The sequence below is a fragment of the Oncorhynchus kisutch genome, linkage group LG11 (genome assembly GCF_002021735.2).
Source record: "Oncorhynchus kisutch isolate 150728-3 linkage group LG11, Okis_V2, whole genome shotgun sequence".
Taxonomy (NCBI): domain Eukaryota; kingdom Metazoa; phylum Chordata; class Actinopteri; order Salmoniformes; family Salmonidae; genus Oncorhynchus; species Oncorhynchus kisutch.
The window spans coordinates 79,781,156-79,805,460 of NC_034184.2; the positions used below are offsets into that span (position 1 = coordinate 79,781,156).

General features: G+C 44.3%; 1 protein-coding gene across 2 annotated transcripts in view; it reads right to left on the reverse strand.

The window, feature by feature from the left end:
* Window positions 1-24,305, reverse strand: part of LOC116376355 (semaphorin-5A) — a 381,827-nt gene that overhangs the window by 267,529 nt on the left and 89,993 nt on the right. The window lies entirely within an intron of this gene.

Genomic DNA, 24,305 nt, shown 5'->3' on the forward strand with positions numbered 1-24,305 from the left:
TGCCAACTGAGCCACACAGGACCTGTGGAAAACTGAACAGATGTAATGGAATGGGATGGTGCTCGGGCTTGTGTGTGGCTGTGGGTGTTTGAATAAGAAAGACAGAGAGAGCCAACTACTAAACGCAACCCCCCCGCCCCCTTCATTGTCGACTCATCGTGCCGGCAACATCAAAACAGCCTTTCAATAGGACTTGGAGTTAGGTGACAATCATCAACCCACAGAGAGGCTAAATTAATCTGGCCTTGGAGCGAGAGGATACAACCTACACACTTCTACACAGACAAATTGGAAGGAAAGGCAGCCAAAGAGACGTTGGCTTTGGGGATGACCAGTGAAATATACCTGCTGGAGCACATGCTACGGGTGGGTGTTGCTATGGTGACCAGTGAGATGAGATAAGGCGGGGCTTTACCTAGAAAATACTTATAGATGACCTGGAGCCAGTGGATTTGGCAGATATGTAGCGAGGGCCAGCCAACGAGAGCATACAGGTCACAGTGGTGGGTAGTATATGGGACTTTGTTGACAAAACGAATGGCACGGTGATAGACTACATTCAATTTGCTGATTAGAGTGCTGGAGGCTATTTTGAAAAGTGACATCGCAGTTGGAGGCCACGGAAGGAGTGTTGTATGGCATTGAAGCTTTTTTTTTGATTTGTTAACACAGAGTCCAAAGAAGGGCCAGATGTATACAGAATAGTGTCGTCTGCGTAGAGGTGAATCAGAGAATCACCAGCAGCAAAAGAGTCGGCCCGAGATTTGAACCCTGTGGCACCCCCATAGTGACTATAAACTATCGGATACTTACCCATTAAATTGCTGGGAGTTTATAAATGGAGCGTGCGGCTTTCTTTATTTTAATAGTTTATAGTTTATTCGCCGATAGTCAGCACCTCCACACAAACTATTAACCCGGGGGGGGGGGTCAGCTCATGTTAGAGACTGCCAGAGGTCCGGACAAGAGGCCGTCCGATTTGACACACTGAACTCTATCTGAGAAGTAGTTGGTGAACCAGGCGAGGCAGTCATTTGAGAAACCAAGGCTATTAAGTCTGTCAATAAGAATACGGTGATTGACAGAGTCAAAAGCCTTGGCCAGGTCGATGAAGACGGCTGCACAGTACTGTCTTTTATCAATGCCGGTTATGATATTATTTAGGACCTTGAGCGTGTCTGAGGTGCACCCGTGACCAGCTTGGAAACCAGATTGCATAGCGGAGAAGGTACGGTGGGATTCAAAATGATTGGTTATCTGTTTGTTAACTTGACTTTCGAAGACTTTAGAAAGGCAGGGCAGGATGGATATACAGTTGAAGTCGGAAGTTTACATACACCTTAGCCAAATACATCCAAGTAAAAATTCCATGTCTTAGGTCAGTTAGGATCACCACATTATTTTGAGAATGTGAAATGTCAGAATAATAGTAGAGAGAAGGATTTATTTCAGCTTATATTTCATTCATCACATTCATCACAGAAGTTGACATACACTCAATTAGTATTTGGTAGCATTGCCTTTAAATTGTTTTACTTGGGTCAAACATTTTGGGTAGCCTTTCACAAGCTTCCCACAATAAGTTGGGTGAATTTTGTACCATTCCTCCTGACAGAGCTGGTGTCAGGCTTGTAGGCCTCCTTGCTCGCACAAACTTTTCCAGTTCTGCCCATACATTTTCTATAAGATTGAGGTCAGGGCTTTGTGATGGCCACTCAAATATCTTGACTTTGTTGTCCTTAAGCCATCTTGCCACAACTTTGGAAGTATGCTTGGGGTCATTGTCCATTTGGAAGACCCGTTTGAGACCAAGCTTTTACTTCCTGACTGACGTCTTGAGATGTTGCTTCAATATATCCACATAATTTTATTTCCTCATGATGCCATCTATTTTGTGAAGTACACCAGTCCCTCCTGCAGCAAAGGACCCCCACAACATGATGCTGCCACACAACATGACGCTGCCACCCCAGTTCTTCACGGTTGGGATGGTGTTCTTCGGCTTGCAAGCCTCCCCCTTTCTCCTCCAAACATAATGATGGTCATTATGGACAAACAGTTCTATTTTTGTTTCATCAGACCAGAGGACACTTCTTCAAAAAGTCCCATCTTTGTCCCCATGTACAGTTGCAAACTGGCGGTTTGGAGCAGTGGCTTCTTCCTTGCTGAGCGGCCTTTCAGGTTATGCAGATATAGGACTCGTTTAACTGTGGATATAGATACTTTTGTACCTGTTTCCTCCAGCATCTTCACAAGGTCATTTGCTGTTGTTCTGGGATTGATTTGCAAATTTCGCACCAAAGTACGTTCATCTCTAGGAGACAGAATGCGTCTCCTTCCTGAGAGGAATGATGGCTGTGAGGTCCCATGGTGTTTATACTTGCATACTATTGTTTTTACAGATGAACGTGGTACCTTCAGGTGTTTGGAAATTGCTCTCAAGGATGAACCAGACTTGTGAAGGTCTACATTTTTTTCTGAGGTCTTGGCTGATTACTTTTGATTTTCCCATGATGTCAAGCAAAGAGGCACTGAGTTTGAAGGTAGGCCTTGAAATACATCCACAGGTACACCTCCAATTGATTCAAATGATGTAAATTAGCCTATCAGAAGCTTCTAAAACCATGACATTATTTTCTGGAATTTTCCAAGCTGTTTAAAGACACAGTCAACTTAGTGTATGTAAACGTCTAACCCACTGGAATTGTGATACAGTGAATTATAAGTGAAATAATCTGTCTGTAAACAATTGTAGGTGGTAGATGTCCTAATCAACATGCCAAAACTATAGATTGATAACAAGAAATTAGAGTAGTGGTTGAAAACAAGTTTTAATGACTCCAACCTAAGTGTTTTTAAACTTCTGACTTCAGCTGTATATTTCAACTACTGTTCAAAAGTTTGGGGTCACATAGAAATGTCCTTATTTAAAAATTGTCCATTAAAATAACATAACATTTATCAGAAATACATTGTAGAAATTGTTAATGTTGTAAATGACTATTGTAGTTGGAAACAGCAGATGTTTTATGGAATATCTACATAGGCGTACAGAGGCCCATGATCAGCAACCATCACTCCTGTGTTCCAATGGCATGTTGTGTTCGCCAATCCAAGTTTATCATTTTAAAAGGCAATAAATTGATCAGATATTAAAATATCTGAAAGTTATATTAGGAAAATTTTTATTTTATTATCTGAATATTTTCCCTGGTGTCCCAACTTCCTAGTTAATTACATCTACCTGATTAGTTAATCACGATCAGACAGGGGTGTGTGAGTATCATTTGAGTATCATTTAGTATCCTAAACCTATCGCTGTTACATTGAGTTGGGTGAATGGAAAATGACTGACAGTCAACCATTATGATATAATAAAAAATAAAATATAAAATCATCCTCCCTACCATTAAACGGCACTGACCGCCACTGCTATGTATATAGGGCAAAGCAGTCTCAAAGCTGCAGGGAAGGCCAACTAGTGGTGACTGTTTAACAGTCTGATGGCCTGGAGCTAGAAGCTGTTAATCAGCCTCTCATCCCAGCGTTGATGCTCCTGCACTGTCTCCTCCTTCTAGATGGTAGCGAGGTGAACAGGCCGTGGCTCGAGTGGCTGAGGTCCTTAATGACCTTGGCCTTCCTGTGACACCTGGTGCTGTAATCCTGGAGGGCAGGCAGTGTGCCCCCGGTGATGCATTGGGGTGACCGTACCGCCCTCCGGAGAGCCTTGCGGTTGCAATTACCATACCAGGCGGTAATACAGCCCAACAGAATGCTCGCAATGGTGCATCTGTAGAAGTTTGTGAGGGTCTTAGGGGCAAAGCCACATTTCTTCAACCTCCTGATTTTGAAGAGGAGCTGATGCGCCTTCTTCACCTCACTGTCTTTGTGAAGGGATCATTTCAGGTCGTCACGCTGAGGAACTTGAAACTTGAAGCTTCTGACCTAGAGCACTTCGGTCAATGCGGATTGGGACATGCTCTCTCTGCTGTCTCCTGAAGGCCACGATCAACTCCTTCGTTTTGTTGATGTTGACGTTGAGAGGTTATTTTCCTGACACCACTCCACCAGGACCCTCATCTCCTCCCTGTAGGCTGTCTAATCATTGTTGGTAATCTGGCCTACCACTGCTGTGTCGTCAGCAAGCTTTATGATTGAGTTGGCGATGTGAGAGGCCACACAGTCCTCGGTGAACAGGGAGTTGAGCAGGGGGATGAGCACACACCCCTGTCCATCTTGAGGATCAGCATTGCGTAGGTGTTCTTACCTACTTTCAACACATGAAGTCCAGGACCCAGTTGCACAGGGAGGACTTCAGACCAAGGGCCCTGAGCTTAGTGATGAGCTTAGAGGGGCACTAGGGTGTTGAAGGCTGAGGTGTAGTTGATGAACAGCATTCTGACATAGATATTTCACCTGTACAGGGCAGTGTGCGATTGCGTCGTCCGTGGATCTGTTGGGGCGATATGTGAATTATAGTGGGTCTGGTGGAGGTGATATTATCCTTAACTAGCCTCTAAGAGCACTTCATGATGACAGAAGTGACTGCGACAGGGCAATAGTCATCTAGTTCAGTTACCTTCACTTTCTTGGGAACAGGAACAACGGTGGACATCTTGAAGCAAGTGGAGACTTCAGACTGGGATTTGGAGAGATTGAATATGTCTGTAAACACTCCAGCCAGCTGGTCTGCACATGCTCTGAGGACGCGGCTAGGGATGTCGTCTGGGCTGGCGTCTGCGATTTGGTGGAGACCAGCTGGATACATAGAGCTGCCTCGGGAAGTTCAAACAAAGGATTCAGTTGAGGGAAGTCTGAGCACATAATGGAAGAAATAACAGCAACAGCAAAATATACTGCCAAGTTAGAAACAGGGCAACTGTGTCTGTCAGCGCCATCTTGTTGACCGCATCGTATCGTGTGTCAGTTCATGTTAAATACGGACACTAAATCCAATTAACATGCACACACACCGGGGTCCACTCCAGACACGAGGGAGCGAGCACAGTGCCGAATGCCAATGTGATTTACACCAGGGGAGAGAATGAGAGACGTTTAGACATGAGGGAGAGAGCACAGAGCTGAATGTCAATGTGATTTACACCAGGGGAGAAAATGAGGAATACTTAGACATGAGAGAGCGAGCACAGAGCTGAATGTCATTGTGATTTACATAGGAAGAAATGGTGGATGCTTTACCCGTTTTTACTAGCAGAGAGGAATTAGGAGATAAAACTCAGGCCTCTCCTTTCAGGGGGAGAGTCCAATACATTCTGACTCCTCAACTGTCTTTTCCCTTCTGGACCTCCAGGGGATTTTCATTGATAAAGGTTCTGTATTCATGGAATGAAATGACTTCTGGCGTCAGGTCAGAGAGACGATGGAGGGAAGAAATAACCACTTTGATGAGGAATGGCCATTATTGCAACTACAGAGATTAGCAACTGAAGGGAAAGTTACTGAAATAATTACTGGACCACTGTTACTTTATGAACAACTAACTATATGACCTTTTATGTCCCATTATGCAGACTATATACACTACCGCTCAAAAGTTTGGGGTCACTTAGATATTTCCTTGTTTTTGAAAGAAAACCGCTGCCTCACAAGTCCTCCACTGGCAGCTTCATTAAATAGTACCTGCAAAACACCAGTCAACGTCAACAGTGAAGAGGCGACTCCGGGAAGCTGGCCTTCTAGGCAGAGTTCCTCTGTCCAGTCTCAACGTCAACAGTGAAGAGGCGACTCCGACTCTGCCTAGAAGGCCAGCATCCTGGAGTCGCCTCTTCACTGTTGACGTTGAGACTGGTGTTTTGCGGGTACTATTTAATGAAGCTGTCAGTTGAGGAATTGTGAGGCATCTGTTTCTCTAGACACTAATGTACTTGTCCTCTTCCTCAGTTGTGCACCGGGGCCTCCCACTCCTCTTTCTATTCTGTTTAGAGACAGTTTGCACTGTTCTGTGAAGGGAGTAGTACACAGCATTGTACGAGATCTTCAGTTTCTTGGCAATTTCTAGCATGGAATATCCTTCCTTTCTCAGAACAAGGATAGACTGACGAGTTTCAGAAGAAAGGTCTTTGTTTCTGGCCATTTTAAGCCTGTAATCTAACCCACAAATGCAGATACTCCAGATACTTAACTAATCTAAAGAAGGCCAGGTTTATTGCTTCTTTAATCAGAACAACAGTTTTCAGCTGTGCTAACATGATTGCAGAAGGGTTGTCTAATGATCAATTAGCCTTTTAAAATGACAAACTTGTTTTAGCTAACACAACGTGCCATTGAAACACAGGAGTGATGGTTGCTGTTAATGGTCCTCTGTACGCCTACGTAGATATTCCATAACAAATCAGCTACAATAGTCATTTACAACATTAACAATGTATTATTTCTGATCAATTTGATGTTATTTTAATGGACAAAAAAAAAGGGCTTTTCTTTCAAAAACAAGGACATTTCTAAGTGACCCCAAACTTTTGAGTGGTCGTGTACCTTCATTTAGACAAGTAAGTCATTGAGAGCAAATTATTATTTTACAATAATAACCTGGCGAACTACTCGAGGGAACATTGTACTGTTTATCAGCAGATACAATAAATCTGAAACAGAATATACTCTATAATTCAACTTCATATCAGGAAGATACGAAGGGACAATAATAACTCCTTTTACGATAAGAACCAGGTAGGCTGAACTATACCAAACACGTTTTAAAATCTGATTCAGAATACAAAGTTGTATATCAGCTTCAGATCATGCAGAGAGTAAGAGAGGATAAGTGGAAACCCTCTCAGCATTTTTTTATTTCCTCTTCAGAGCTAAGAAGTTTTCTGAGCCTCTCCTCAGCGTGTTTATGAGGAAGCCCTGACTTCACCTTCCCAATGGCCTAAAGGATAGGAAATAGAGCTATCACACATGCACATATCTGGCGGAAGGAGAGAGAGAAGGCAGGGGAGAGAGGCAGGTGAGAGAGGAGGCAGTAGAGAGAGGAGACAGGGGAGAGAGGAGGCAGGAGAGGGGATGGCCTAAGTATTCCTGTCTCAGCCTCCAGTATTTATGCTGCAGTAGTTTGTGTCGGGGGGCTGGGGTCAGTCTGTTATATCTGGAGTACTTCTCCTGTCCTATTCGGTGTCCTGTGTGAATCTAAGTGTGCGTTCTCTAATTCTCTCCTTCTCTCTTTCTTTCTCTCTCTCGGAGGACCTGAGCCCTAGGACCATGCCCCAGGACTACCTGACATGATGACTCCTTGCTGTCCCCAGTCCACCTGGCCATGCTGCTGCTCCAGTTTCAACTTCCACCTGACTGTGCTGCTGCTCCAGTTTCAACTGTTCTGCCTTATTATTATTCGACCATGCTGGTCATTTATGAACATTTGAACATCTTGGCCATGTTCTGTTATAATCTCCACCCGGCACAGCCAGAAGAGGACTGGCCACCCCACATAGCCTGGTTCCTCTCTAGGTTTCTTCCTAGGTTTTGGCCTTTCTAGGGAGTTTTTCCTAGCCACCGTGCTTCTACACCTGCATTGCTTGCTGTTTGGGGTTTTAGGCTGGGTTTCTGTACAGCACTTTGAGATATCAGCTGATGTACGAAGGGCTATATAAATTGATTTGATTTGATTTGTGTGTGTGTGTGTGCATGTGTGTGTGTGTGTGTGTGCGTGTGTGTGTGTGCATGTGTAGCCACAGAGAAAGGATGGAGGGGTTGGCCACCACTCAGCTCTATCAGTATCCATCAGTCTGCCAGCTGACCAGCCTACAAGACACAAACAACCCATCAGCACTAGCAGCTGAGCATTACGACCCGGCCTGCACATCACTGGCTGTCCCTGTGAGTATGTGTGTGCAATGCGTGCTCTCAGAAATCACAGGGGAAATACCAAAAGCTTGGTCTAACTCAAACACATTCTCTGTGAAATGATTATGATGGTATTACAGAGGCATGAAAAATGATGAGAACTCTTTGGAATTACCTTGATTTCTGCATAAATTAGTCATACAATTTGATTTGATCTTCATCTTAGTCACAACAATAGACAAACACAGTCTGCTTAAACTAATAACATACAAATTATAGTATTTTTTTGGTCTATATTGAATACATCATTTATACTTTCACAGTGTAGGTTGGAAAAAGTATGTGAACCCCTAGGCTAATGACTTAGCTAATTGGAGTCAGGAGTCAGCTAACCTGGAGTCCAATCAATGAGACGAGATTGGAGATGTTGGTTAGAGCTGCCCTGCCCTATAAAAAAGACTCACACAAAATTTGAATTTGCTATTCACAAGAAGTATTGCCTGATGTGAACCATGCCTCGAACAAAAGAGATATGAGAATACCTGAGATTAAGAATTGTTGACTTGCATTTAGCTGGAAAGGGTTACAAAAGTATCTATAAAAGCCTTGATGTTCATCAGTCCACGCTAAGACAAATTGTCTATAAATGGAGAAAGTTCAGCACTGTTGCTACTCTCCCTAGGAGTGGCCGTCCTGCAAAGATGACTGCAAGAGCACAGAGCAGAATGCTGAATGCGGTTAAGACGAATCCTAGTGTCAGCTAAAGACTTACAGAAATCTCTGGAACATTCTAACATCTCTGTTAACGAGTCTACGATACGTAAAACACTAAACAAGAATGGTGGTCATGGGAGGACACCACCTGAAGAAGCCACTGCTGTCCAAAAAAAACACTGTTGCATGTCTGAAGTTTGCAAAAGAGCACCTGAATGTTCCACGGCGCTTTTTACTAAATATTCCGTGAAAGAAAGACAGATTTGTACCTTGTCAGCTCGGGGAGTTGAACTTGCAACCTTTCGGTTACTAGTGCAACACTCTAACCACTAGGCTACCCTGCCGCCCCTAATGACTTGTCCAAAAACGAATTGGAGTCCAATCAATGAGACGAGATTGGAGATGTTGGTTAGAGCTGCCCTGCCCTATAAAAAACTATCACAAAGTTTGAGTTTGCTATTCACAAGAAGCATTGCCTGATGTGAACCATGCCTTGAACAAAAGAGATCTCAGAAGACCTAAGATTAAGAATTGTTGACTTGCATAAAGCTGGAAAGGGTTACAAAAGTATCTCTAAAAGCCTTGATGTTCATCAGTCCAGGGTAAGACCAAGTGTCTATAAATGGAGAAAGTTCAGCACTGTTGCTACTCTCCCTAGGAGTGGCCGTCCTGCAAATATGACTGCATGAGCACAGTACAAAATGCTCAATGAGGTTAAGAAGAATCGTAGAGTGTCAGCTAAAGACTTGCAGAAATCTCTGGGACATGCTAACATCTCTGTTAACGAGTCTACGATACGTAAAACACTAAACAAGAACGGGGATCATGAGAGGTCATGAGACACCACGGAAGCAGCCACTGCTGTCCAAAGAAAACATTGCTGCATGTCTGAATTTCGCAAAAGAGCACCTGGATGTTCCACAACGCTTTTTACTAAATATTCTGTGGACAGATTAAACTACAGTTGAGTGGTTTGGAAGGAACACACAACACTATGTGTGGAGAAAAAAGACACAGCACACCAACATCAAAACCTCATCCCAACTGTAAAGTATGGTGGAGGGAGCATCATGGTTTGGGGCTGCATTGCTGCCTCAGGGCCTGGACAGCTTGTTATCATCGATGGAAAAATGAATTCCCAAGTTTATCAAGACATTTTTCAGGAGAATGTAAGGCTATCTGTCCGCCAATTGAAGCTCAACAGGACGAACCCAAAACACAGAAGTAAATCAACAGCAGAATGGCTTCAACAGATGAAAATAAGAGTCCTGACCTCAACCCTATTTAAAATGCTGTGGCATGACCTCGAGAGCGGTTCACACCAGACATCTTAAGAATATTGCTGAACTGAAACAGTATAGGGTCTCTGCTATAAAGACATTTATAAAGACCTTTTTAGTTAGAAAGAAAAGCTGCTTTCAGAAGTACTGTATCTTCTACTGGTCTGAGAACAGCTATAATAGCTGCTTGCATATTCATTCAGTGTTTGTGACTTAAAAGAGATTTGAATCTGGAGGTATGCGTGTTCTCTCTGCCTTCTCTCTTCACTACTCCGTCCTCTGTACTGTCTGGTAACCAAGAGATTAGACCTTGTTCCTTTAGTACTGAGGGGCTACTGTCACTGTTACAGGTGTCAGGGAGTGTGCATAGATGAGAGAGAGAGAGAGAGGAATCATGGAGAGAGAGAGAGAGAGAGAGAGAGAGAGAGAGAGAGAGAGAGAGAGAGAGGAATCATGGAGAGAGAGAGAGAGAGAGAGAGAGAGAGAGGGGGAATCATGGAGAGAGAGAGAGAGAGAGAGGAATCATGGAGAGAGAGAGAGAGAGAGAGGAATCGTGGAGAGAGAGAGAGAGGAATCGTGGAGAGAGAGAGAGAGGAATCATGGAGAGAGAGAGAGAGAGAGAGGAATCATGGAGAGAGAGAGAGAGAGAGAGGAATCATGGAGAGAGAGAGAGGAATCATGGAGAGAGAGAGAGAGAGAGAGAGAGAGAGAGAATAATCATGGAGAGAGAGAGAGAGGAATCATGGAGAGAGAGAGATAGAGAGGAATCATGGAGAGAGAGGGAGAGAGAGAGAGGAATCATGGAGAGAGAGAGAGAAGAATCATGGAGAGAGAGAGAGAGAGAGAGAGAGAGAGGAATCATGGAGAGAGAGAGAGAGAGAGAGAGAGAGAGAGAGAGAGAGAGAGAGAGAGAGAGAGAGAGAGAGAGAGAGAGAGAGAGAGAGAGAGAGAGAGAGAGAGGGGGGGGGGGGGGGGGGGGGGAATCATGGAGAGAGAGAGAAGAGAGAGAGAAAGAGCAAGAGAGAAATCCAGAAACAGATTATATAGCATCTATTTTAGATAAAGAGAGACAGAACTCTGTCTGCAGAAGAGACTGTCTGGGGTGTTCTTCATAAGACTTGGACATTATGAGGAGAGACAGAACAGAGACATAAGGCTATAGACATCTGTATCTGTTTGAAAACACAACTGGACCTGTTTTCACTGTTTTCATTTTCACTGTTTTGTCAATTGAATGTTCACCATTTTGCCTTTAGAATTTGGAACTTACCCCCTTCTCCCCCTCTCCTCTCCCCTCTCCTTTTCTCCCCCTCTCCTTCTCTCCCCCTCTCTCTCTTTCCCGCTCCTCGCCCCCTCTTCTCCCCCTCTCCTCTCCCCTCTCCTTTTCTCCCCCTCTCCTTCTCTCCCCCTCTCTCTCTTTCCCTCTCCTCTCCCCCCTTCTCCCCTCTCCTTTTCTCCCCCTCTCTCTCTTTCCCTCTCCTCTCCCCCTCTTCTCTCCCTCTACTCTCCCCTCTCCTTTTCTCCCCCTCTCCTTCTCTCCCCCTCTCTCTCTTTCCCTCTCCTCTCCCCCTCTTCTCCCCCTCTCCTCTCCCCTCTCCTTTTCTCCCCTCTCCTTCTCTCCCCCTCTCTCTCTTTCCCTCTCCTCTCCCCTCTCCTTCTCTCCCCCTCTCCTTCTCCCCCCTCTCTCTCTTTCCCTCTCCTCTCCCCCTCTCCTTCTCTCTCTCTTTTCTCATGATTTGGTTGGGTCTAATTGTGTTGCTGTCCTGGGGCTCTGTGGGGTCTGTTTGTGTATAATTAAGACTGATGTCTGACTGATTTAAGCCAATGAAAGATTCCAACGTGAAATTGTCCCTAAAGTCATATTAGAACCTGTGTCTGTTTGAGTACAGCTCATGTTACAACTTCAGAGCACAGCTGTCAGTTAACATGTCGGTAAGGAATTTAAATGTTAATCAGGTATGCTGTAATTGTGTGAAAAACATATTTACACATAGTTTGTAGTCTCGTCATAATGTAGGACATCAAATACGAAGGTGTTCAGTATAGACGGAGTAGTGAAGGCACACAATGAAGTAGTCATTATCACTGTCAACACCATCATCCAGGGTCAAACCACTATGCTCCGAACCTCGTCACCCCTTTCAGTCCCTTCAATGGATCAGTCCAAGCTTTCATTGAGTGTGCTCTGCATCTCTACTGACTCCGTCCTCTGTATTTTTCCATGCATTTAAATGGACGAGTTATTTCGACTTGACTAATTGAATTAGCGCTGCTGTTGGAGCTAGAGGAGGTGTTTCGTTAGCTCTTGATTAGCAGGGGTAATTGTCTCTCAGACAGAGGGCGTAGTGGGAAGACAGAAGCTGACGAAATACAACACACTGGGAACTGGGATTTTACATCCTGCAGTAGATGTCTTCATTGTAGCAAACATAAAAATAGAGTTGTTTTCATGGCATATTTATACCACAAATGGGCCATGAATAGCTGCAGAGAATACCGAATGAATACTGCTAAAGGAGAATACTCCATGAATACTGCTAAAGGAGAATACTCCATGAATACTGCTAAAGGAGAATACTCCATGAATAGCTGCAGAGAATACTCCATGAATAGCTGCAGAGAATACTGAATGAATACTGCTAAAGGAGAATACTGAATGAATACTGCTAAAGGAGAATACTGAATGAATACTGCTAAAGGAGAATACTCCATGAATAGCTGCAGAGACAGAGACAGAGACAGGCTAAAGGCTCAGATAAATATATCCACTATTTATACTATCCCCATTGAATGTAAACAATGCTGCTGCCACTACAGAGGTGATCTAATAACAATTGTCTAACGCTTCGATCCATAACACTGTCTAAACAGCTACACTGCCTTTGTGTTCCTGTTTAGATTTTCTGTGTCAGAGGAAATAGCTTACTAATGATGGATTATAATGGGATATTTTCCTGTCTCTGAAGGATGTTCTATTAACAATACAACAGACAGAGAAAGAGAGAGAGAGAGGGAGATAGGGAGAAAGGGAGAAAGAGGGAGAAATGGAGAGAGAGAGGGAGAGAGAGGGAGAAAGGGAGAAAGAGGGAGAAATGGAGAGAGAGAGGGAGAGAGAGGGAGAAATGGAGAGAGGGAGAAATTGAGAGAGGGAGAAAGAGAGAGAGAGAGAGAGAGAGTGAGAGAGGGAGAGAGAGAGAGAGAGAGAGAGAGAGAGAGAGAGAGAGAGAGAGAGGGGAGAGAGGGAGAAATGGAGAGAGAGAGGGAGAGAGGGAGAGAGGGAGAAAGGGAGAGAGAGGGAGAAATGGAGAGAGAGAGAGGGGAGAGAGGGAGAGAGAGAGGGAGAAAGGGAGAGAGAGGGAGAGAGGGAGAGAGGGGGGGGGAGAGGGGGGAGAGGGAGAAATGGAGGGAGAGAGGGAGAGAGAGAGAGAGGGAGAGGGAGAGAGGGATAAATTGAGAGAGAGGGAGAGAGAGGGAGAGAGGGAAAAGGGAGAGGGAGGGAGAGAGAGAGGGACAGAGAAAGGGAGAGAGAGAGGGAGAGAGAGAGAGAGAGAGAGAGAGAGAGAGAGAGAGAGAGAGAGAGAGGGGAGGGAGAAAGGGAGTGAGAGAGAGGGAGAAAGGGAGAGAGAGAGGGAGAGAGAGAGAGGGAGAGAGGGAGGGAGAAATTGAGAGAGAGAGGGAAAAGGGAGAGGGAGGGAGAGAGAGAGGGACAGAGAAAGGGAGAGAGAGAGGGAGAGAGAGAGAGAGAGAGAGAGAGAGAGAGAGAGAGAGAGAGGGAGGGAGAAAGGGAGTGAGAGAGAGGGAGAAAGGGAGAGAGAGAGGGAGAGAGAGAGGGAGAGAGAGAGAGGGAGAGAGGGAGGGAGAAAGGGAGTGAGAGAGAGTACCAGATGGCTCCCGAGTGTTGCAGCGGTCTAGGGCACTGCATCTCAGTGCTAGATGCATCATTACAGACCCAGGTTCGATTCCATACTGTATCACAAACGGCCTGTGATTGGGAGTCTCATAGATAGGCGCACAATGGGCCCAGCATCATCCAGGTAAGAGTTTGGTCGGGGTAAGCCGTCATTGTAAAATAATAGTTAAATAAAGGTTCAAATAAAACATGAAAAATACAATAAAGATGCTCAGCAGGCTCTGCTCACATTTATTGGTCTGAGGCCAAACCACACTACTAACAACATTGGACACTTTACGGAACACAAAGACTTCACTATCTCATCCTGGAAAATCCTAGACCTGAGGTCATCTGCTTTTGGCCTAAAGAGCAGAAATCAGAAATACAGACTTCGTCATCATTCAAGAAACCTGGTATAGATGAGATGGACCCACTGGTTGCCCTTTAGGTTACAGAGAGCTGGTAGTCCAATCCACCAAACAACCAGATGTGGAACAGGGAAGGGACTCGGGGGGTTATTTGGTATAGAGCAGACTGATCTCACCCTATTAAATTAATCAAAACAGGAACATTTTACATTTGGCAAGAAATTCAAAAGGAAATGATCTCAACAGAGATAGCTATTGTAAGGGCCAACGCCGGACAGGAGAAGCAGGTACGGGGAGTCAAACATTTATTCAGGAACAGACATGAAACACGACAGGAACAGCATCAACACACAGGTAAACAAGGACATATGACAAACAATCCCGAAGCAGGGAACAGAGCTAGGAAACAGACAGATATAGCGAAGGAAATTACACAAGTCATTGAGTCCACGTAAGTCCAATGAGCGCTGATGCACGTGAAGGAGAAAGGCAGATGTGTGTAAATGATGGTGGCAGGAGTGCATAATGCAGGGCAGCCTGGTGCCCTCGAGCGCCGGGGGGGTGGGGGGGGGGAGAACGGTCCAGGCTACCCCCCCCTAATAGAATCCCCAATAGAATCCCCAATAGAATCCCCAACAGAATCCCCAATAGAATCCCCAATAGAATCTCCAACAGAATCCCCAATAGAATCCCCAACAGAATCTCCAACAGAATCCCCAATAGAATCCCCAATAGAATCCCCAATAGAATCCCCAACAGAATCCCCAATAGAATCCCAATAGAATCTCCAACAGAATCCCCAATAGAATCCCCAATAGAATCCCCAATAGAATGCCCAATAGAATCCCCAATAGAATCCCCAATAGAATCCCCAATAGAATCCCCATACTTTAATGAAAACAGCTTCTCCATCCTAGAGGGGGAGATCAACCATTTCCAGGCCCAGGGACATGTACTAGTCTGTGGCGACCTAAACGCCAGAACCGGACAATAACCTGACACGCTCAGCACACAGGGGGACAAACACCTACCTGGAGGTGACACCATTCCCTCCCCCATACGCCCCCCCTAGACACAACTACGACAACATAACCCCAAAAAATGGGTCAGAACTCCTGCGGCTTTGTCGCACGCTGGGTAAGTACATCGTCAATTGTAGGCTTTGAGGGGACTCCTACGGTAGGTACACCTATATCTCATCTCTTGGCAGTAGTACTGTAGACTACTTTATCACTGACCACAACCCAGAGTCTCTCAGAGTGTTCACAGTCAGCCCACTGACACCCCTATCAGATCACAGCAAAATCACACTCTACTTGAACAGAGCTTTGCTCAATAATGCTCAATCATGAGGCATCAAATCCAACTGAATAATATTAAGAAACACTATGGTTGGAAGGAAGATAGTGTGGAAACCAAAACACAATTAGGCAACAACGTATTCAATCCCTTTAGGCAACCTCTTGGACAACATTTCACTGTGATAGGCAGTTGAAAACCAAAACAGTATTTTTGACATCCCTATCAAATGTGTCCCTTCAATTAACAATCCAATCTTTTCAGCCCTTTTACAAAGAAACAATAACAAAAATCAAAAACATATACATGATCAAATACAAATACAAATCTTAGAATCAACTATTAAAGACCAGGACCCACTGGATTCTCCAATTACATTGAAGGAACTACAGGACAAAATACAAATACCAACCCAAAAAGGCCTGTGGTGTTGATGGTATCCTCAATGAAATTATAAAATATACAGACCACAAATTCCAATTGGTTATATTTAAACTCTTTAACATCACCCTTAGCTCCGGAATCGTTCCCAATATTTGGAACCAAGGACTGATCACCCCAAATTTGACCCCAATAACTAACGCGGGATATGCTTCAACAGAAACCTTGGGGAAATCCTCTGCAATATCATTAACAGCAGACGCTTACATTTCCTCAGTGAAAACCATGTACTGAGCAAATGTCAAATTGGCTTTTTACCAAATTATCGTACGACAGACCACGTATTTACCCTGCACACCCTAATTGACAACCAAACAAACCAAAACAAAGGCAAAGTCTTCTCATGCTTTGTTGATTTCAAAATGCTTTTTTAACTTAATTTGACATGAGGGTCTGCTAAACAAATTGATGGAAAGTGGTGTTGGCGGGAAAAACATACGACATTATCAAATCCATATACATAAACAACAAGTGTGCTGTTAAAATTGCCATAAAGAAATATAAGCTGAAATAAATCATTCTCTCTAATATTATTCTGACATTTCACATTCTTAAAATAAAGTGGTGATACTAACTGACCTAAGACAGGGAATTGTTACTAGGATTAAATGTCAGGAATTGTAAAAAACTGAGTTTAAATGTATTTGGCTAAGGCATATTTTAACTTCCGACTTCAATGGTAAAACACACACATTTCTTCACACAGGGCTGTGGGGTGAGACAGGGATGCAGCTTAAACCCCACCCTCTTCAACATATATATCAACGAATTGGTCAGGGCACTAGAACAGTCTGCAAAACACGGCCTCAAACGAATAGAATCTGAAGTCAAATGTGTACTGTTTGCTGATGATCTGGTGCTTCGGTCACCAACCAAGGAGGGCCTACAGCAGCACCTAGATCTTCTTCATATGTGCTGTCAGACCTGGGACCTGACAGTAAATCTCAGTAAGACAAAAATAATGGTGTTCCAAAAAAGTTCCAGTCTCCAGGACCACAAATACAAGTTCCATCTAGACACCGTTGCCCTAAAGCACACAAAAAACGATACATACCTCGGTCTAAACATCAGCGCCACATGTAACTTCCAGAAAGCTGTGAACGATCTGAGGGACAACGCAAGAAGGGCCATAAAATGTGACATACCAAAATGTGACATACCAAAATGTGACATACCAAAATGTGACATACCAAAATGTGACATACCAAAATGTGACATACCAAAATGTGACATACCAAAATGTGACATACCAAAATGTGACATACCAAAATGTGACATACCAAAATGTGACATACCAATTAGGATCTGAATAAAAATACTTGAATCAGTTATAGAACCCATTGCCGTTTATGATTATGAGTTCTGGGGTCCGCTCACCAACCAAGAATTCACAAAATGGGACAAACACCAAATTATCCTTGTAGAGCAGAATTAGGCCGATATCCACTAATTATCAAAATTCATAAAAGAGATGTTAAATTCTACAACCGCCTAAAAGGTAGTGATTCCCAAACTTTCCATAACAAAGCCATCGCCTACAGAGAATTGATCCTGGAGAAGAGTCCCCTAAGCAAGCTGGTCCTGGGGCTCTGTTCACAAACACAAACAGACCCCACAGAGCCCCAGGACAGCAACACAATTAGACCCAACCAAATCATGAGAAAAGAGGGAGAGGAGGAGAGGGGGAGAAGGAGAGAGGGAGAGTAGAGGGGGAGAGGAGAGGGGAAGAGAAGAGAAGGAGAGGGGGGAGAGGAGAGGGGGAGAGAATAGGGGGAGAAGGGGAGAAGGGGAGAGGAGAGGGGGAGAGAAGGAGAGGGGGAGAGGAGAGGGGGGAGAGGAGAGGGGGAGAGTAGAGGGGGAGAGGAGAGGGGGAGAGAAGGAGAGGGGGGAAAGTCCAAATATATAAAGCAAAATGGTGAACATTCAATTGCCAAAACAGTGAAAATGCAAACAGTGAAAACAGGTCCAGTTGTTTGTTGACTTAGTTTTTATTTGATGACTTAATTATTTGTCATTCCTTATTAAAGTCATCATCTCATCTCTGCTCAGGCAGTAGCAGTCAAACAGCCAGACAACCTTCTCTGTTCTCCCCACATGGTACTGTCTGTAGTCATCCTATTTAGCTAGCCTGCCTACTAAGTATGTTGCAGAGCTGTCTGTAGTCATCCTATTTAGCTAGCCTGCCTATGTTTTGCCAAGCTGTCTTACAAACTCATTTTACTACTTCTTCAAAGTACACTGCTCAAAAAAATAAAGGGAACACTTAAATAACACATCCTAGATCTGAATGAAATATTCTTATTAAATACTTTTTTTCTATACATAGTTGAATGTGCTGACAACAAAATCACACAAAAATTATCAATATAAATCCAATTTATCAACCCATGGAGGTCTGGATTTGGAGTCACGCTCAAAATTTAAGTGGAAAACCACACTACAGGCTGATCCAACTTTGATGTAATGTCCTTAAAACAAGTCAAAATGAGGCTCAGTAGTGTGTGGGGCCTCCACGTGCCTGTATGACCTCCCTACAACGCCTGGGCATGCTCCTGATGAGGTGGCGGATGGTCTCCTGAGGGATCTCCTCCCAGACCTGTACTAAAGCATCCGCCAACTCCTGAACAGTCTGTGGTGCAACGTGGCGTTGGTGGATAGAGCGAAACATGATGTCCCAGATGTGCTCAATTGGATTCAGCTCTGGGGAACGGGCGGGCCAGTCCATAGCATCAATGCCTTCCTCTTGCAGGAACTGCTGACACACTCCAGCCACATGAGGTCTAGCATTGTCTTGCATTAGGAGGAACCCAGGGCCAACATATGGTCTCACAAGGGGTCTGAGGATCTTATCTCGGTACCTAATGGCAGTCAGGCTACCTCTGGCGAGCACATGGAGGGCTGTGCGGCCCCCCAAAGAAATGCCACCCCACACGATTACTGACCCACCGCCAAACTGGTCATGCTAGAGGATGTTGCAGGCAGCAGACCGTTCTCCACGGCGTCTCCAGACACTGTCTCGTCTGTCACATGTGCTCAGTGTGAACCTGCTTTCATCTGTGAAGAGCACAGGGCGCCAGTTGCGAAATTGCCAATCTCGGTGTTCTCTGCCACCTGTGGACGTCGGGCCCTCATACCACCCTCATGGAGTCTGTTTCTGACCGTTTGAGCAGACACATGCACATTTGTGGCCTGCTGGAGGTCATTTTGCAGGGCTCTGGCAGTGCTCCTCCTGCTCCTCCTTGCACAAAGGCGGCGGTAGCGGTCCTGCTGCTGGGTTGTTGCCCTCCTACGGCCTCCTCCACGTCTCCTGATGTACTGGCCTGTCTCCTGGTAGCGCCTCCATGCTCTGCACACTACGCTGACAGACACAGGAAACCTTCTTGCCACAGCTCGCATTGATGTGCCATCTTGGATGAGCTGCAATACCTGAGCCACTTGTGTGGGTTGTAGACTCCGTCTCATGCTACCACTAGAGTGAAAGCACCGCCAGCATTCAAAAGTGACCAAAACATCAGCCAGGAAGCATAGGAACTGAGAAGTGGTCTGTGGTCACCACCTGCATGTGAAATTTATTGTCAATCAGTGTGGACAGTTTGATTTCACAGAAGTGTGATTGACTTGGAGTTACATTGTGTTGTTTAAGTGTTCCCTTTATTTTTTTGAGCAGTGTACTTTACTTGTTGCTGTGTTATTTACATGCTGTCTGTGCAATCTGTGTGTATCTAACCTAAACAGCTGGAAAAAACAGGCGCAGTGGTTACCACGTTTTTGCGCTGAACTTGGTTGAAAATATGCTTAATGAAAACTACAACTCACTTCAGCCCAACATCCCAGTTCTTGATTTGATGTCTCTTTTGAATGATTTGATTTATCTGTCGAGAAATGGCACATTGGGCTCACAAAAAAACGAACTAAGTGGAAGTTAAGTAATTGAACCGAATGGTCAATTAGTTGTTTAATAACCAAAAAATAAGGACATTTCGGTTAATCGCTGAGCACTACTGAAGTACCACAGGACAGACAGAGGGCATTTATCTGGCTGACACAGCAACTGGCACGTCTCTCTGAGTCTGCAAACAACACACTAGCAAGAGGCCTCCAGTTTCATTTTAAGTGATGAAGGGTTTGTTTAAGAGAAAATTAGAGGGGTTTTAATCAATAACGCTGAAAGTATTTCTAGAGGTCTGGTTTATTATTCGTTCATAAAGTACATCGAAGAATAACCTTGGTTGTTTTGACGTGCTCATAAATATTTAGTTTTGGTACATTAGGGATTAAGCCTGAGCATGGATCATATGAAATGGTAATTCTACTCGGTCTCTCATTTTATTGCAAAAATCATACAAGGCACAAGCATAGCTCTCAGTACTTATTTTCATCAAAAAACACACTTATGTTATTCATGTCAGCACAGTGCAATGATAAATCCTGTTAACCAATGCCAATGGGTATGTACTGTACTAAAGCACCATGATAGGTGGTAGCTAATGAAATAGGCATGTGTGGGTGTAGTTTGTAGGATATTTCCCAAAGAAGACACATTTCTACAGTTAAAACTCCTTTCTCTTCTCTACACATCTCAATGTAGAGAAGTAAAATGAAGAAGAAAAGGCAGAGTATTCTGGTACAGCTCTCTTTGTTGTTACTACTACAGTTTTCCCTTCGCAAATCACCTTCATCAATCGGTAATCCTATATCTTACTCTACATTGCTCCATCTCCCTCATTCTCCCTCTCGCTCTCTGCTTATTTCCCCTCTTCCCCTCTCCTTTCCTTCTATTTCATTCTAAGGGATGCATATAAACCAACATACAGCATTCAGCCATGGAAATGACTACAGAGAATACTGTTAGATATATAGGGCCATTAATACTGACTACAGAGAAGACTACTGTTAGATATATAGGGCCATTAATACTGACTACAGAGAGGACTACTGTTAGATATATAGGGTCATTAATACTGACTACAGAGAAGACTACTGTTAGATATATAGGGTCATTAACACTGACTACAGAGAATACTGTTAGATATATAGGGCCATTAATACTGACTACAGAGAAGACTACTGTTAGATATATAGGGTCATTAACACTGACTACAGAGAGGACTACTGTTAGATATATAGGGCCATTAATACTGACTACAGAGAAGACTACTGTTAGATATATAGGGCCATTAACACTGACTACAGAGAGGACTACTGTTAGATATATAGGGCCATTAATACTGACTACAGAGAATACTGTTAGATATATAGGGCCATTAATACTGACTACAGAGAAGACAACTGTTAGATGTATAGGGCCATTAACACTGACTACAGAGAAGACTACTGTTAGATATATAGGGCCATTAACACTGACTACAGAGAATACTACTGTTAGATGTATAGGGCCATTAACACTGACTACAGAGAAGACTACTGTTAGATGTATAGGGCCATTAACACTGACTACAGAGAATACTACTGTTAGATGTATAGGGCCGTTAAAACACTGACTACAGAGAAGACTACTGTTAGATGTATAGGGCCATTAACACTGACTACAGAGAAGACTACTGTTAGATGTATAGGGCCATTAACACTGACTACAGAGATGACTACTGTTAGATATATAGGGCCATTAACACTGACTACAGAGATGACTACTGTTAGATATATAGGGCCATTAATACTGACTACAGAGAAGACTACTGTTAGATATATAGGGCCATTAACACTGACTACAGAGAAGACTACTGTTAGATGTATAGGGCCATTAACACTGACTACAGAGATGACTACTGTTAGATATATAGGGCCATTAACACTGACTACGATGGCTGGCAGACTCCTCTGATCCAGCTTAGCCTAGTGATAGTTCTCTCACACCCCACTCTTAGCCTAGTGATAGTTCTCTCACACCCCACTCTTAGCCTAGTGATAGTTCTCTCACACCCCACTCTTAGCCTAGTGATAGTTCTCTCACACCCCACTCTTAGCCTAGTGATAGTTCTCTCACACCCCACTCTTAGCCTAGTGATAGTTCTCTCACACCCCACTCTTAGCCTAGTGATAGTTCTCTCACACCCCACTCTTCTAGAGGACAACTGTGTCACGTTCTTAGTTCCTTTGTTTTGTCTTTTGTTTTAGTATGGTCAGGGCGTGAGTTGGGTGGGTTGTCTACGTTATTTTTTCTATGATTTTCTATTTCTGTGTTTGGCCTGGTATGGTTCTCAATCAGAGGCAGCTGTCAATCGTTGTCCCTGATTGAGAACCATATTTAGGTAGCCTGTTTTCCATTGTGTTTTGTGGGTGGTTGTTTTCAGTCTTTGTGTGTCTCCACCAGACAGAACTGTTCCGGTTGTGTTCAGTCTTTGTGTGTCTACACCAGACAGAACTGTTCCGGTTGTTTCCAGTCTTTGTGTGTCTCCACCAGACAGAACTGTTCCTGTTGTTTCCAGTCTTTGTGTGTCTGCACCAGACAGAACTGTTCTGGTTGTTTCCAGTCTTTGTGTGTCTGCACCAGACAGAACTGTTCCGGTTGTTTTCAGTCTTTGTGTGTCTGCACCAGACAGAACTGTTCCGGTTGTTTTCAGTCTTTGTGTGTCTGCACCAGACAGAACTGTTCCGGTTGTTTTCAGTCTTTGTGTGTCTCCACCAGACAGAACTGTTCCGGTTGTTTCCAGTCTTTGTGTGTCTCCACCAGACAGAACTGTTCCGGTTGTTTCCAGTCTTTGTGTGTCTCCACCAGACAGAACTGTTCCGGTTGTTTTCAGTCTTTGTGTGTCTGCACCAGACAGAACTGTTCCGGTTGTTTCCAGTCTTTGTGTGTCTGCACCAGACAGAACTGTTCCGGTTGTTTTCAGTCTTTGTGTGTCTCCACCAGACAGAACTGTTTCGGTTGTTTTCAGTCTTTGTGTGTCTCCACCAGACAGAACTGTTCCGGTTGTTTCCAGTCTTTGTGTGTCTCCACCAGACAGAACTGTTTCGGTTGTTTCCAGTCTTTGTGTGTCTCCACCAGACAGAACTGTTCCGGTTGTTTTCAGGCTTTGTGTGTCTCCACCAGACAGAACTGTTCCGGTTGTTTTCAGGCTTTGTGTGTCTCCACCAGACAGAACTGTTCCGGTTGTTTTCAGGCTTTGTGTGTCTCCACCAGACAGAACTGTTCCGGTTGTTTTCAGGCTTTGTGTGTCTCCACCAGACAGAACTGTTCCGGTTGTTTCCAGTCTTTGTGTGTCTGCACCAGACAGAACTGTTCCGGTTGTTTCCAGTCTTTGTGTGTCTCCACCAGACAGAACTGTTCCGGTTGTTTCCAGTCTTTGTGTGTCTCCACCAGACAGAACTGTTCCGGTTGTTTCCAGTCTTTGTGTGTCTCCACCAGACAGAACTGTTCCGGTTGTTTCCAGTCTTTGTGTGTCTCCACCAGACAGAACTGTTCCGGTTGTTTCCAGTCTTTGTGTGTCTCCACCAGACAGAACTGTTCCGGTTGTTACCAGTCTTTGTGTGTCTCCACCAGACAGAACTGTTCCGGTTGTTTCCAGTCTTTGTGTGTCTCCACCAGACAGAACTGTTCCGGTTGTTTCCAGTCTTTGTGTGTCTCCACCAGACAGAACTGTTCCGGTTGTTTCCAGTCTTTGTGTGTCTACACCAGACAGAACTGTTCCTGTTGTTTCCAGTCTTTGTGTGTCTCCACCAGACAGAACTGTTCCGGTTGTTTCCAGTCTTTGTGTGTCTCCACCAGACAGAACTGTTCCGGTTGTTTCCAGTCTTTGTGTGTCTCCACCAGACAGAACTGTTCCGGTTGTTTCCAGTCTTTGTGTGTCTACACCAGACAGAACTGTTCCGGTTGTTTCCAGTCTTTGTGTGTCTACACCAGACAGAACTGTTCCGGTTGTTTCCAGTCTTTGTGTGTCTCCACCAGACAGAACTGTTCCGGTTGTTTCCAGTCTTTGTGTGTCTGCACCAGACAGAACTGTTCCTGTTGTTTCTTTGTTGTTTTGTCACTCAGTGTTCAGTTTACTTTATTAAAAAGATGAACACGTACCACCCTGCACATTGGTCCTCACCTTCTTCCCACGACAGCCGTTACAAACTGCATGAAGTCTATTGCACAAATCAAGCCCTCAGGATCTCCTGACACAATAATCATTATCCTGGCTTCCCTGACAGCACTCGACATAATGGTGTTGTTATGATGCATATAACAGTGTGAAATATTTTAAATGTACCCTGGGTTGTTATTACCGTAACTGCTATGACAGGTGTTGTGTATTGCTTGTGACAGATTTGTATTGGCCCAACTGACAGCTGGCCTGTTCCAGTATTACTGTAACTGCTATGACAGGTGTTGTGTATTGGCCCAACTGACAGCTGGCCTGTTCCAGTATTACTGTAACTGCTATGACAGGTGTTGTGTATTGGCCCAACTGACAGCTGGCCTGTTCCAGTATTACTGTAACTGCTATGACAGGTGTTGTGTATTGGCCCAACTGACAGCTGGCCTGTTCCAGTATTACTGTATTACTC